Source organism: Pleurodeles waltl, chromosome 3_1 (assembly GCF_031143425.1).
Source record: "Pleurodeles waltl isolate 20211129_DDA chromosome 3_1, aPleWal1.hap1.20221129, whole genome shotgun sequence".
In the NCBI taxonomy this organism is placed as follows: Eukaryota; Metazoa; Chordata; class Amphibia; order Caudata; family Salamandridae; genus Pleurodeles; species Pleurodeles waltl.
The window spans coordinates 815,882,510-815,897,802 of record NC_090440.1 but is presented as its reverse complement, the minus strand read 5'-3'; the positions used below and the strand labels follow the sequence as shown (position 1 = coordinate 815,897,802).

At 49.0% G+C, this 15,293-nt stretch overlaps 1 protein-coding gene across 3 annotated transcripts in view; it reads right to left on the bottom strand.

The window, feature by feature from the left end:
* INSC (INSC spindle orientation adaptor protein) overlaps positions 1-15,293 on the bottom strand; it is a 1,473,234-nt gene that overhangs the window by 1,142,351 nt on the left and 315,590 nt on the right. The gene's annotated exons all lie outside the window — the stretch shown is intronic.

Genomic DNA, 15,293 nt, shown 5'->3' with positions numbered 1-15,293 from the left:
GAAAGTCGAGATTTGGCGTGCCATCGCCAAGGAAGTCCGGGCCCTGGGGGTCCACGTCAGACGAGGCACCCACTGCCGCAAGAGGTGGGAGGACATCCGCCGCGGAACCAGGAAGACCGCCGAGTCACTGCTGGGGATGGCCTCCCAAACTAGGAGGGGTGCCAGTCGTAACCTGACCCCCCTGATGTCCCGGATCCTGGCGGTGGCCTACCCTGATTTGGATGGGCGCTTGAGAGCATCACAGCAGACACAAGGGGGTGAGTATCAGCACATTCTGCTATCTTTCTGCGCAGTGGAGGCGTCTGGGTGGGGGAGGAGGGTTGTGGGTGACATTAGGCCAGGGCGCTTTCTGTAGTGTAGTCCTCTCCCTTAGGCATGGCCCTGTGCTCCCGGCCCCCACCTCTGTAGGGTGACAAGTACAGCTATTGATGGTCCAGCCTCACACATGTGCGCGTTTGTCGTCTCTTGACCTGTTGTCCGAGTCAGAAGTACTGAGTAGTGTACCCCGAATGCGCGGCATAGTGCATGCGGCTCCTGTGTCTGTCCTCTCCGCCAACGGTGTTGACATTGCATGCACTCAACCAGGTCTTCTTTTTCTCCCCCCACCCTTCTTCTTCATCTTCTTGTGCATGTGTGCATTAGCATCATCAGGCGGAGGAGATTTGGCATCGGAGCACGAGGGAGCTGCAAGCCACAAGGCCCCGGTGGGCCCAGGAACAGACACCGAGGGCACCAGTGAGCCGGAGGGCGAGGGGAGCACCACAACAGGGACCGGTGGTGAGAGCAGTGACACAGACACGTCCTCGGATGGGTGCTCCCTAGCGGTGGCAGCAACATCCGTGCCCCCTGCCTCTACAGGTACAGCCGCCACCCAGCGCACCAGCCCCGCCCTCCCTGTAGCCCCTCAGCCTACGCTCCGTGCCCGCTCGCCCAGGAAGGCGGGCGTCTCCTTCGCCCCAGACACCTCAGCCCCTGCCACCCCTGCTGCCCTCAGTGCGGAGCTCATTGACCTTGTGAGGATGCTCATTGTTGGGCAGACTACCCTTTTGAATGCCATCCAGGGGGTAGAAAGGGAGGTGCATCGGAGCAATGCCTACCTGGAGGGCATTCATTCGGGTCAGGCTGCCCATCAACGATCGTTCACTGCTCTGGCCTCAGCACTGACGGCAGCCATTGTCCCTGTTTCCAGCCTCCCTCTTCTGACTGCCTCCACCCTGTCTCTGTCTCCTGTTCCTCAGCCTATCCCATCCACACCATCTGACCAGCCTGCACACACCTCAACACCCAAGGGCAGCTCATCCAGACACAAGCACCACAGATCCCACAAACACTCACCCAAGCAACACCCAGATGCAGACATTCCAACAGTCACTACCACCCCTGTGTCCCCCTCCTCCTCGTCTCCCTCCTCCCTCCCTGTGACGTCTACACTCACACCTGCATGCACACCAACATCAGCCAGTGCTTCCATCACCACCACACCCTCCTGTACAGTCCGCACACGTGCAGTCACCACCCCCACTGCCATTTACACGTCCCCTGTGTCCTCTCCCACTGTGTCTGTCACCACCTCTTCCAAGACACACAAACGCAGGCAGCCACCCACCCAACAGACATCCACCTCACGACAGCCTACAGCACCTGCACCTTCACCCAATGACAGCACACCTGACTCTCCTACAACCACATCCTCTTCCTCCACTCCCATCACCACTTCTCCTACCCTTTACCTTGGCCCTAAAAAACTTTTCCTGGCTAATCTTGACCTCTTTCCCTCCGATGACCTACCCCCTCCATCTGCAAAGAGTCCAAAGAGCACCACAGCCACCACCAGCCCAGCTTCGGGTGTCACTGTTGTGCATGGGTTCTGGAGTCCACCCTTTGCCAGCAGTGACACCTCCATCAGCAGCAAGGACACATCCAGCCCCCCCCCCGGCAAGAGGACCAGGAAACACAAGGGCCGCCGTGCGAGGACTGACACGGCTGCCCCCAAGGAGCAGAGTTCGCCCACTTCACCAGCCACAACATCTAGGGGAGGCAAGGGCCCGAGAGCCCCATCTAAGGAGCGTAAGTGCAGCAGGGCGGAGAAGTCAGCCAGCAGGAGCGCGGAGCAGGTGGGCCTCACATGCCACATCCCAGCTGTAGAGGAGGACACCAAAGGGCCCAGGACTCCGTCACCGAAGGGTCCAGAAACATCACGGTCGGAGGGCGACTGAGCAGGGAGTCCAGCCCAGGTCTGGCTCCCTTGAACCTACTGGATGTGCACCGCTGAACAGGGCCCGCCGTGCAGAAGAGCACCGCTGAACAGGGCCCCGCCGGGAAGATAGGCACCGCTGAACAGGGCCCGCCGTGCAGAAGAGCACCGCTGAACAGGGCCCCGCCGTGAAGATAGGCACCGCTGAACAGGGCCCCGCCGTGAAGATAGGCACCGCTGAACAGGGCCCGCCGTGCAGAAGAGCACCGCTGAACAGGGCCCCGCCGTGAAGATAGGCACCGCTGAACAGGGCCCGCCGTGAAGATAGGCACCGCTGAACAGGGCCCGCCGTGCAGAAGAGCACCGCTGAACAGGGCCCCGCCGTGAAGATAGGCACCGCTGAACAGGGCCCGCCGTGCAGAAGAGCACCGCTGAACAGGGCCCCGCCGTGAAGATAGGCACAGCTGAACAGGGCCTGCCGTGAAGATAGGCACCGCTGAACAGGGCCCGCCGTGCAGAAGAGCACCGCTGAACAGGGCCCCGCCGTGAAGACAGGCACCGCTGAACAGGGCCCGCCGTGCAGAAGAGCACCGCTGAACAGGGCCCCGCCGTGAAGATAGGCACCGCTGAACAGGGCCCCGCCGTGAAGATAGGCACCGCTGAACAAGGCCCACCGTGCAGGAGAGCACCGCTCCGCTGGGCCCCGCCGTCTCAAGCACCGCTCCGCTGGGCCCTTCCTGTCAAGCACCGCTCCGCTGGGCCCTTCCTGTCAAGCACCGCTCCGCTGGGCCCCGCCGTCTCAAGCACCGCTCCGCTGGGCCCTTCCTGTCATGCACCGCTCCGCTGGGCCCCGCCGTCTCAAGCACCGCTCCGCTGGGCCCCGCCGTCTCAAGCACCGCTTCGTTGGGCCCTTCCTGTCAAGCACCGCTCCGCTGGGCCCTTCCTGTCAAGCACCGCTGCGCTGGGCCCTTCCTGTCAAGCACCGCTGCGCTGGGCCCCGCCGTCTCAAGCACCGCTCCGCTGGGCCCTTCCTGTCATGCACCGCTCCGCTGGGCCCGGCCGTCTCAAGCACCGCTCCGCTGGGCCCCGCCGTCTCAAGCACCGCTCCGCTGGGCCCTTCCTGTCAAGCACCGCTCCGCTGGGCCCCGCCGTCTCAAGCACCGCTCCGCTGGGCCCCGCCGTCTCAAGCACCGCTCCGCTGGGCCCCGCCGTCTCAAGCACCGCTCCGCTGGGCCCCGCCGTCTCAAGCACCGCTCCGCTGGGCCCTTCCTGTCAAGCACCGCTCCGCTGGGCCCCGCCGTCTCAAGCACCGCTCCGCTGGGCCCCGCCGTCTCAAGCACCGCTCCGCTGGGCCCTTCCTGTCAAGCACTGTTTATGGTTCACTGTGCCCACCATGCCTCCTCCTTGACCAGTGGAGACTGTCATCCACCTGATGGACTGTGGCTTTGCACTCCCCAGGATGGCAGAGTGGGCAACCCACCCACTGTAGAGACTTGAGAGACTGTGGCTTTGCACTCCCCAGGATGGCACAGTGGGCATGGTGGCCCCTTCGTGGATCTGGCGTCGTGGACTCATGTGGCTGTGGTGCCCCCCCCTTCCCTTCCCCCTGAGGTGCCTGTAGTTTTTTCATCAGATGCCCCTGCAGTGTTCTCTCCAAAGGACTCAGGTCTCCTGTGTGGGCTTTGCCCTTGTGTCGCTACACTGTAGCCCACGGACTGTTCTATTTAACTTTGATGTAGAGGACTAATTGCCTCGGTTCTCCATGGCAGTGTGTATAGTATTATTTTGTTTTGGATATTTTGCATAGTTGACCGATACATATCAGAGTCTATTTTTTATATAAATTTTTCTTCACAATTTAATTATGTCTTTGCATTTTTCAGGGGGGTTTGGGTGGTGTCACTGTGCATTGTTGCTCTGCATTGGTGTGTACATAGTTTGGGAGGGTGGGGGTCGCATATGTGTGTGCCCGTAACCTTTCCTCCTCCCCCCTCCTGTGTGTCGTAGGTGCAGTACTCACCGTTGTCGTCTGCGCCGGCGTTCGTACTCGTGGTAGATGAGAAGGTAGACGAGAGCAGGTAGGATGTTTAATTCGGGTTCCATGCTGTCCTCCGTACTCGTGAAGTGTGTTTTGGTGAGCGTTTTCCCGTCCGTAGTCTGTTTCCACCGTGTTTTTATCGGCGGGGCTCCCGTCCCGGAAAAGGTGGCGGATTGGTGAGTTGTAATACTGTGGGCGGTACATTGTCTGCCGCCTGGCTGTTGGCGGTGACCGCCGCGCTGTTTGTCTGTACCGCCGTGGCGGTCGGAGTGTTAATGTGGCGGGCTGTGTTGGCGGTTCCCGCCAGGGTCAGAATTCCATTTTTTAGACCGCCGGCCTGTTGGCGGGTTGGCCGCCGCTTTATCACCGACCGCCAGGGTTAGAATCACCCCCGTAGTCCCCTACAAAAACTTGTGACAATTAAAACATGATACAAAATTCACTAAACTTTTCTGTTACTATAAACATCTAAAAGGAAGTTGAATGATTAACTACGGAAATATCTCTAAAGCCAAGACTAATTAATAATTTACTGATAAATTAATAGTATCTGTGGGATAGATGTTACCATGCTAACCATATCTAAGGGATGTTGGGCTGAAAAATATGTCTTATACATGAAATATTGCTGACAATGTTTACATTGTGAGAGTGATGATGTTTACCTAGTTTCCGAGACATTGATCTACCTTGTATCTATAAATCTACTGTATATACCTGGTATAGTATTTGAAGCCACATGTTCATTACTTCTTGTATCTCTCTCTTCCAGACATAGGGCCTGATTCTGATTGAGTCGAAAGACCGCGGAGGCCATTCAGGCTTTCCCGCTGGGCTGGCGGGTGACCGCCAGAAGGCCGCCCGCCAGCCCAGCGGGAAACCCCTCCCCACGAGGAAGCCGGCTCCGAATGGAGCCGGCGGAGTGGGTATGTGTGACGGGTGCAGTTGCACCCGTCGATTATTTCAGTGTCTGCTTTGCAGACACTGAAATACTACGTGGGGCCCTCTTACGGTGGCCTCTGCAGTGCCCATGCCATTGGCATGGGCACTGCAGGGGCCCCCAGGGGCCCCGCGGCACCCCCTACCGCCATCCTGTTCCTGGCGGGAGACCCGCCAGGAACAGGATGGCGGTAGGGGGTGTCAGAATCCCCATGGAGGATTCTGTAGGGCAGCGGAAAACCAGCGGGAGACCGCCGGTTTTCCCTTTCTGGCCGCGGCTGAACAGCCACGGTCAGAATGCCCTTGGGAGCACCGCCAGCCTGTTGGCGGTGCTCCCGTGGTCGTTGACCCTGGCAGTCAACGACCGCCAGGGTCAGAATGACCCCCATAATACCATAAGGTGGACCTTTGGATGGTATAATATATATATATATATATATATAAATCTATATATATGTGTGTGTGTATATATATATATATATATATATATATATATATATATATATATATACACACATACACACACACACATACATACATATACACACACACACAAACACACACCATTCCATTGTAAAGGCATGAGTGGTAAAGGCATATGTGTAGTAAAGACTTGCGTGCATCATTGTGTTAAAGGATGCGTGGCAAAGGCATTAGTGGTAAAGGTATTCATTGTAATGTCATACAATCCTGACACCCGTGGGTGGTAGCCTCCAAGCTTTTTACCTTCATCCCTCTTATTTTGCTGAATTTGTTTATGTTGGCTATAGGACTCTGTGAACTTTACCACTGCTAACCAGTGCTAAAGTGCTTGTGCTTTTTCCTTTAAACATGGCGAAATTGTTTTACACCCAACTGGCACATTTATATTATTTGTAAGTCCCTAGTAATGTGGCACTACTTACTGTGCCACTGACTGAAGTAACCATTTAAAAAGGTCACAGGACTGTCATGGCAGCCTGTACTAAGTTTTAAACTGCCATTTCAACCTTTTGACAGGTTTCAACCTTCTTTTTTAATACATACAATTCACTCCTAGGGTCAGCCCTAAACAGCCCATAGGATAGAGTGCAGTGTGTTTAAAAAGTTGGACATGGGCCTTTAAGTTTTACATGTCCCGGTTGTGGAAAACTCTTAAATTTGTTCCACTATTGTAATGCCTACCTATACCATAGGATATCATTGGGTTACCTTATTACATTTAATAAGTGATAACATCTGATTGGGAGCAGGTGGGAAGGTCAAGTTTGGTCTGAAATTAATTGTAATTTAAGACACTCTTTTATGGTGAGGCTATCTTAAGCCATAATTCTGTAAATTACACTTTTAGAAAGGTGGCAATCTCTTGTCCTAACCATTTGGTGCCTACAGCCTATGTCTGGGGGTCAAAAGATCGTGTACTTGGCTTTGTGTATTCCTTCTGGGACAATCAGGCCAACTCTTCAGATTACTTCTGAACCTGTAGAAGACTCAAACAAAGGACAGCTCTAATGCCCTGCTGCTGGAAGGACTGCCCTGCTGCCTGTGGAACGAAGACTGGATTTGCTCAGTGAACCCAGAAACACCAGAGTGACTTTAAGGGCTAGCTGACTGGTTACCCTAGTCTGACTACAGGGACATCAAAAGCTCCACAGAAAGGCCATGCATTTGCCCAGCTATATAGACTCAACGGCACCTGCCTGTGCACTGCTGCTGGCCTCTGCCAGAGCGAGTCCTGATCCCAAAGAGACTTCCCACAGGGACTGGCATCAGAAGGTACTCCTCCTGGACCAACTGTGGGTTCCCTCTGAACCTATAAAACTCGCACAGTGCGACACAGGACCTCGCACCGCAGGACTCACAGCTCTTAAACAGCTGCCTCATTGGAACCGACTGAGTGCATATCTTGACACAGCATCTCAGCCTCTTGCAGCTCCTGGCAGGCAGCCACTTCGGAACTGACAGCACAGTACAACTTGACACAGCACCGCAGAGCTCCTGATTGGTGGAACCATTGGAACCAACACAACTCGACCCAGTGCTACACAGGACCACACATTTCAGTTTGAATACAACTAGGTACATTGCCCAGTGGACAAAACAATCCTATGCTTGGCCTGAGTTCCATTGCAGCTGTCTTGAAATTGTGACTTTGCCTTGGTGTGGCATGCCCAGATAGTGCGACGAAACGCAAAAAGCCAAATGGGGTTAGTTTTACCTAAGACTTTGAAATTGCTTATTTCCAGTTCTACAAATTGATTTCCTATCAGTCTGGTATCATTTTATTTATTAAATGTTACTCTATTTTCTTACATTGGTATATTGTTTAACACTTTACATAGTTCCTTGACTGTACTGAGTGGTACTGTGTTTTGCATTGTAAGATTGTTTCAAATACAACAATCCCAAACAGTGTGAATAGCAATGGGCTCTGGTTTCATCACATTTTATCACATTCACTGTAGATTGCTTATTGAGCATTGTGTTGTATACTTTTCACCGCTCGCATGTAAATATATTTATGTATTCTTGAATTATTATTTGTGTTGTGTACACAAAATGATGTCTGAATAATCACATTATTTTTGCGACTGTGATAACTGCATTGGATTCTACTTAGATACACCCGTCACATACGTCACCTCCCATTAAATAGTCATTGACTACTTATCCACGTGTAATCGGAGAGTCAAAGATGTATAGCTAGGCTAACTTTCCAGTGCAAAATATAAATTCTGGGACCTGGTTAGTAAAAACCCCTAACATTCTAGAAAAGAAGACAGAGAAAGTGTGTGTGTGTGTGTGAGAAAGCTTATAGATATGCAAGAGATTGTACGCACACGTGTTTCTGGATGTATTTCTTTCTCTCAACAGTCCACTTTCACTACCCAACTTGCTCTAATGCTGTAAAGCGCGGACACTGACCCATTCTTGCTACAAAATATCTGTCTCCAAACTCCAATTTAGCTGCTCCTCTCTCTCATTACTGATAGAGCTTAAAATGCAGTGCTGTCCCTCATGTTACAAAAGTCAAGATGTGACAGTTTAAATTTATGGAAGTAAAAGTGAAAAACTAACGCAGAAAGGTGCACTGACACACAATTTAAATGTGCAATTGCTTGTATTTCAGAGTTCGATTTAGGTGCCTTTTTTAATAAAATCAATTTAGAAGGAAAAAATTGATGTTAAAATGTAATTTAGGCCTTAGACTAACAGTGCCTATACAAACGATAATGCATTTTTAGTGATTAGTAAATGATTAATGAGTTTAAAAATATGTGCAAAGTGAAAAAACTGCACTTCTCTGTGGTATTTAATGAGATGTAATTACAAAGCCTTTTCATTTGAAATGAAATGTACTATTCATATCAATGAAGTATTATTAAGGGTGAATATAAGTTTGCATACAACGTGTTTTACTAAAACGTATTAATTAAATGCATTATTATGATTTTGTGTCAGCATATGAGGCCTGCAGAGCTTGCATTTTGCAGTCATGTAAAGGTGTTGAATTATTATTTTTTCATAACCTGAAATCTTCTTTCAGACTTAGTTCCAATGAGAAGCAAAGTCCTTTTGTAATAGACCCCATTGTTTAAACGTTGAAAGATGTATTCTTTTGTCTTTGTAAACAAATACATTGCAGGAACATGGACTGAGTTTGTATACATTTGTTTCAAACATGTTTGAATTCACACAGAAGTGAGATGCTCTCATGACAGACCTGGAAAAGACATTGGACTGCTTCAATTTGGAGTCATACAATTATTTCCCATTGGATGATGCTGTCACGTACTGCGCTGGACTTCTCACCTCTGGATTTCGGATTGGCGAATACACCAAGTCTTCTTCAGGTCCTGGATGCTCCCAGATAAGGGCGACCCCTTCTAGTAGCCACGGTGCTGCTTGACAGGCTACGCCAAAGCAGACCGTACCCTCCAGAAGGAGTCCAAGAGGGAAAAAAAAACAACACTGGGGAAAAAACCTCTAACAGGAACTCCAGAAGGAAAACAAGAAAAAACAGGACATGACAACAGGAAACAAAAATAGGCAATATCCAGGGTACAAGGCAGGAAAAAAGGAACATTCAAAAATATCCCAAGGCAAAAGCAGGAACAAAGAACAGGCAAAAATCTCCCAAGGCAAAAGCAGGAGCAAAGAACAGGCAAAAATCTCCCAAGGCAATTAAGCAGGAACAAAGAACAGGAGCGAACAGCACAACCAGAAGGAAGTGTTTGCAACGCAAGGAGGAACAAGACTGACTGACTTATATACTGAGAAAAGGGAAGTGACATCACAGGAAAGGGAAGTAACACCATCTTGGATTGGGAAAAACACATAGACCAGTATAGGAAAAATGAAGTAGTATAAAAGAAAAACAGAGCATGCTGGGACAAAAACACAAAGAAGACAAGATGGACACAACATGGATAGAGACAGGCAAAAGGCCCAACAAAAAACCCACCACCAACAATAAAAGAAGAAAAAAGGCTACAAGTAAGTGTAGCGCGACCGGGAGCGAAATATATGCTTCCCAGAAAGCTTAGTCAAAAAACGCGGGGAACGGTGCTCCGAATATCGGTAGCGCGTTCCACCCCCGAGGACAGAAAGAGACGCTGCGTCAGAGCGCGGCGTTACAGTAGGTCCCCTCCCCGAGGCTCCAGGTTTGTCATGATGATTGTCAAAAAACAGGCGAACCAAACGGGGAGCATGGACGGAGGAAGCATCTTCCCACGAACAGTCACTGAGAGGGTATCCCTTCCAGTGGACCAAAAACTGTAGTTTGCGTCGAAAAATTCTGGAATCACAGATCTCCTGGACTTCATACTCAGGCTGTCCGTTGATAGAAAGAGGAGGTGGACGTTGGAACTGGCGATGGTAAGGATCAGGAACAAAGGGTTTTAACTGGGACACATGGAAAACAGGATGAACCCTCCAGGTATGAGGTAAGCGGAGACGCAGAACTACAGGATTCAGGATGTGCGAAATTCGAAAGGGTCCATAAAAACGTGGTTTGAACTTATTGGTGGAAAACCGGGATGGTAGAAATCTGGAAGAAAGCCATACCTTGTGGCCCACTTGATACAAAGGTGCGGCTTGCCGATAACGATCCGCCTTTCACTTCATAGCTTGTTTCGAAGCTAGGAGAGTAGTGTGAAGTAGGCCCTGGATTCGACAGATCTGTCGTGAAAAAGAAGTGACAGCAGGCACAGAAGAGGATGTTTGGGAAACAGTAGTGAAAGTCCTTGGATGAAATCCATAGGTACAATAAAAGGGTGTGGTCTTGGTCGCACTATGTATTGTGTTGTTATAGGAGAACTCGGCAAGAGCAAGATATTCTGACCAATTGCTTTGTGTGGCATTACAGTAACATCTCAGACACTGCTGAAGTTCTTGATTCACTCGTTCAGTTTGCCCATTCGTTTGTGGATGGAAACCCGAGGATAAAGAAATCTCAATGTTAAAGAAGGCACAAAAGGCTCTCCAGAAACGTTAAACATATTGAGGCCCTCTGTCCGAAATGACCTCTAGAGGAAGACCATGGAGGCGAAAAATATCTTGTAGAAAAATGCGACTCATTTCTGGGGCCGTTGGTAGTTTCTTCAAGGCTGAAAAATGGGCCATCTTGGTGAATGAATCTACGGTTACCATGATTACTTGGTTACCAGAGGAAATAGGTAGAGAGCATATGAAATCAGTGGATAGAGTACACCAAGGAGCGGAAGGAACCGGTAAAGGTCTTAATAAACCTGCCACCTTAGTTCGGGGTGTCTTAGTCTGGGCACAGACTGGGCATGCTGACACATAGGTTTCAGTGTCTGTCTTTAGTGAAGGCCACCAAAAAGATCGCTGAAGCAGTTCCTGGGTCTTCCTGATACCTCGATGACCGGCTATAGGAGAATCATGGCACATTTGCAGGGCTTCTGTCTGCACTTTCTTGGTAGGTAGGAAGAGAGCATGTTGATGATAGAAGTAGTTGTCCTTCTTCTGCAAAAAAGGAGTCACTTTATCCCATTCTGAAGCAGACAGAAACTGGTACACAGATTGAATGCGTTCTTGAAAAGATTGAGTAGCTCCGATGATCCTGCTAGACTCAATAAGATGTGGAGAGGAGTTCTGGGCTATTTCAGGATATCTGCGGGATAAGGCATCTGCCACTAAATTCTGGGAACCAGGTATGTACGTGATCATAAATCGTACTGGCTAAAGAAGAAAGCCCATCGAGCCTGACGACTGTTGCGACACTGAAAGCTCCGAAGACATTGGAGATTACGGTGATCAGTCCTAGCTTCAAAAGGCTCTCTGGAACCCATCAGGAAATGCCTCCATTCCTTACAAGCTACTTTGAGAGCGAGTAGTTCTCGTTCCAGTACAGAATAATTTCGTTCAGCCTCTGATAGAATATGGGACAGATAAAAGATTGGATGTTCCAATCCATCATTGTCTTGCTTCTGCAGCAAAACTGCTCCAATAGCTCTGTCTGAGGCATCAGTCACGACGATAAATTTCTTGGTACTGTCAGGATGACGCAACATGGGTGCTTGAGTAAAGGCGGTCTTTAATTCTTGAAACGCGTGTTCAGCCTCCTTGGTCCAAATGAAACCCTTCTTCAGGTTCTCTTTCTTAATTGTCTGTGTTATGAAACTTTGTAGGTGGGCAAAGTTCTCAATAAACTGACGATAAAAGTTTGATAACCCAAGAAAACATTTTGTTTCTTTAATGGACGTTGGAGAAGGCCAATCTAATATGGCACTGACCTTGTCAGGATCCATGGATATTCCGTGTTGGTTAATACAAAACCCGAGATACCTTTCTTCAGATTTATGGAACTCGCACTTCTCAGGTTTACAAAACAATTGTTTTTTCTTGAGTCTTTCCAGGACTTGCAGGACATGATCTACATGGTGCTCAGGATCACGGGAATATATCAAGATATCATCCAAATAAATGACTACATATTGATTGAGTACATCAGAGAACACTGAATCCATAAATTGTTGAAAAACAGAAGGGGCGTTGGTCAGTCCAAAGGGCATAACACGATACTCATAGTGCCCAAAAGGGGTACGGAAAGCAGTCTTCCATTCATCTCCTTCCTTGATCCGAAGGAGATGATAGGCACCCCGTAAGTCTAATTTAGTAAATATCTTGGCTCCTTGAATGGCATCCAGTATATCTCTGATTAAAGGCAGTGGATATCGATCCTTAATCGTTATTCTGTTGAGTTCACGAAAGTCCACACAAGGACGCAGATCCTTAGTCTTCTTTGGGACGAAGAAGAGAGGAGCCCCAGCGGGGGACGTGGAAGGAGCAATCAAACCGTTGTGTAAGTTGTCGTCTAAATATTTCCTTAACACCTTCTTTTCTTGGTCTGTCAGAGAATACATTCGACCGAAGGGAACGACTTCATCAGGAATTAAAGGAATAGCACAGTCATAACTTCGATGAGGTGGCAAAATAGGATTACTAGGTTTCTGAAAAATCCCGATATATTCCTGATAACAATCTGTTACCCCCTGGATAATATTGATAGAGTTAGTGTTATCCTTAGTTGACTGACAGGACCTTTTTGGAGTCCAATAAGAAGTAGTAGAATAACAATTCTGTTGACAAAATGAAGACGTTAGGGATATAGTTAGTGTTTCCCAATTGATATAGGGGTTGTGTCGAGCTAACCAGGGAATTCCCAAAATCATGATGTGATTTGGTGAGGCTATGAGATCAAAAGCAACGTGTTCTTGATGCCCCCCAAATGTCAAACAAAGAGTAGGAGTTGAGGCCACCACAGGTCCTGAGGTTAACGGAGAGCCATCCACTGTGTGAACCTGCTCAGGGGTTTCTTTAGGAATGCGGGGAATTCCTTTACTAGTAGCCCAGGTCTCATCCAGATAGAGTCCACTGGCTCCACAATCAAGGAGAGCCAGAAGATGTTCTTCTTGATCTTGTGAACTCTGTAACTTGACCGAGAGAATAAACAGGGTGGACATTCTTTCTTTGGAGGAACATATTGATGGTACTTCAGCTCCTCCCGTCTCCTTCCTCCTTACAGGGGACGGGAGCTGGCGTTTCCCGCAGGCCTTGAGGGACGTACCGGACAACTACGGATCAGGTGGCCAGCCTTACCACAGTATAGGCAAAGTCCCCTTCGTCGTCGTTCCTCCCTTTCTGACTCCGTCAATGGCCCACGAACCAGATCTATCTGCATGGGCTCTTCATGGGGAGGTGGAGAGGCTTCAGATGGACTATCTTCCATTCGCCGACTGCTAGCACGGAAGGTACCGGGCTGGTATGGAGCTCTAGTTCTACGTCTTTCCATCTTGCGCTCTCAAAGTCTATACTCGATGTTCATAGATTGATCCATTAATTCTTTCAAAGAACAAGCTGGGGAAGAGTGTACAAGCTCATCTTTAATTTCTTCACGCAGGCCTCGGCGGAAAAGGGTTACGAAGGTGCGTTCTACCCAGGAGGTTTCAGCTGCCAGCTGTTTGAAGCGGGTTATATACTGTAGTACATCCTGATTACCTTGCTGAATGTCACATAAGGCTTCTTCAGCTGCTGCTTCTACCCCAGGTCTCTCAAACATTTGTTTGAAAACAGTCAGGAAAGCGGAATAGTTAGCCAGGACTGGGTCATCTGCAGAAACCAGAGGAGTCGCCCAAGCAAGCGCTGGACCAGACAAAGCGCTGATCAGATAGCCCACCTTAGTCTTATCCGAAGAAAATTGGAGTGGACGAAAGGCAAAGAAAACCATCAGGGCGTCCAAAAATTCCTTCATCTTTAAAGGATCTCCGGAATATCGAGGAATAGTAGCCGATACGGGTGGTATGTCCATTGATCGGGAAGACAAGACCTGTCGTAGTGCAGTGTTTTCTGCCCGTAACTGTTGTAACTCTTGGGCTTGTTGTTGGACAGTGTTGTAACATAGCTTGAGCATTTTCTGACACCTCTCCCTGTGGATCTTCCATGGCGCTCTCGCAACGCAGAATCTTTTGGCGTTGCAATCTGTCACGTACTGCGCTGGACTTCTCACCTCTGGATTTCGGATTGGCGAATACACCAAGTCTTCTACAGGTCCTGGATGCTCCCAGATAAGGGCGACCCCTTCTAGTAGCCACGGTGCCGCTTGACAGACTACGCCAAAGCAGACCGTACACTCCAGAAGGAGTCCCAGAGGGAAAAAAAACCAACACTGGGGAAAAAACCTCTAACAGGAACTCCAGAAGGAAAACAAGAAAAAACAGGACTTGACAACAGGAAACAAAAATAGGCAATATCCAGGGTACAAGGCAGGAAAAAAGGAACAGGCAAAAATATCCCAAGGCAAAAGCAGGAACAAAGAACAGGCAAAAATCTCTCAAGGCAAAAGCAGGAACAAAGAACAGGCAAAAATCTCCCAAGGCAAAAAAGCAGGAACAAAGAACAGGAGCGAACAGCACAACCAGAAGGAAGTGTTTGCAACGCAAGGAGGAACAAGACTGACTGACTTATATACTGAGAAAAGGGAAGTGACATCACAGGAAAGGGAAGAAACACCATCTTGGATTGGGAAAAGCCCATAGACCAGTATAGGAAAAAGGAAGTAGTATAAAAGAAAAACAGAGCATGCTGGGACAAAAACACGAAGAAGACAAGATGGACACAACATGGATAGAGACAGGCAAAAGGCCCAACAAAAAACCAACCACCAACAATAAAAGAAGAAAAAAGGCTACAAGTAAGTGTAGCGCGACCGGGAGCGAAATATATGCTTCCCAGAAAGCTTAGTCAAAAAACACGGGGAACGGCGCTCCAAATATCGGTAGCGTGTTCCACCCGCGAGAACAGAAAGAGACGCCGCGTCAGAGCGCGGCGTTACAGATGCTTATTTATCTTGACATGAACCTTTGACAAATCACAATGTTTTGTGAAGTCTAAAATACTGATGGACAGTTGAAATTTTTTCAGTTGTGGTCAGTCGTGAGGAGTCTGCATCAATTTCCGGAGCTGACATATGCAGACCCAAATACTTGCAGATGCCTTGTTGATCCTTACATCTTGCTGACGAAGATTCCCTGAATGTTGGACCCTTGGAGAGGTATTTTCCTGTCTGCTATTTGCCCTTACCTTTGAAATGCCATTTTTAGATTTAGAAATTATTTTATT